Below are 1,181 nucleotides of genomic sequence, written 5' to 3' on the forward strand. Positions count from 1 at the left end.
CTAGTTAGCGCCAGCGAAACGTTTAAAGATATGATTCACAATACCTCGTCTGCACTCATTACCGTCGCTGTGGGTTGTGTCATTATTGTGCTTTTATGGTTCACAGTGTGGAGTACAACACTTAAAGATGTTCCTTTCATTCATGAATTTTTTAGCGCATTTACTCGACGCACGGGGTCAAAAAAAAAACCGCAAGCACGCACGAAAAAATGTACCGTCATCTTCAGGTGATTTGCAATTTTTTTTTTTCAAAAAAAGAAAAAAGAACAAAAACAAAAAATAAATTAAAGAAAAATGAAGAAAAATAAAGGTGTCGTGACGTACAGCTCCCCCTCAGATGAGGAAGTGGAATGGGGTTTGGAGAAAGTGTGGCTAAACTTATTTCACCACTTCCTTTTTTTTTTAATATTTTGGTGTTTTTTTTTTGTGTGTGTGTGCGTGTGTGCGTGTTTCTTATTTATTTTTATTTTTATTTTTTTCTTTTTTTTTGGGGGGGGTGGGAGGGGGGCTACTTACTTATATCATGAAAGAACTTTTTAAAAAAAAACAAAAATAGAAAAAAAGAGAAAAGAAAAGAAAAGAAAAAAAGAGGGCCCCTTCTTCTTATTATTATTATTATTTTGCTTATTAGACACATATGCTTTTTTCATGATGTCCTGAGGAAGTTTTTAAAGCATTTGGAAGGAAGGGAAGGGAAAAAAAAACCCTCCCCCCCCCTCCCAACACACACACACACACGAAATATGTTTTACGTTTTTGTGAAAATGTTCATGCAATGCAGCGATTTGAAATATTTTAAGAGTTGTTGTTTTTGTTTTGTTATTTTCATTTTTGTTTGACGTTTGCGTTTATTGAATTCCTTTCTTTGTTTTTTTTTTCGTTGTTATTGTTATTATTGTTATTATTGTTCACACTGTTTGCTCGTAACACCTTTCTCTCGTCTGTCACTGTTATATTTTGCACAGTTGCCATTGTTGTTACCCTTATGTCTTCATATCTTTGCTACGTTATTTGTGGCAATTCCTCATGTCACATGTAATATATTTAAATCTTTTTTGTTCTTGTTTTTTTTTGTTTTATTCTGTTGTTGTTGTTGTTGTTGTTGTTGTTGTTGCGGTGGTATCTTTATTTCTTCCTCTTCTTTTTTGTTTAAAATATATATATATATATATATTTTTTTT

Source organism: Trypanosoma equiperdum (genome assembly GCF_001457755.1).
Source record: "Trypanosoma equiperdum strain OVI genome assembly, contig: ctg_43, whole genome shotgun sequence".
Taxonomy (NCBI): Eukaryota; Euglenozoa; class Kinetoplastea; order Trypanosomatida; family Trypanosomatidae; genus Trypanosoma; species Trypanosoma equiperdum.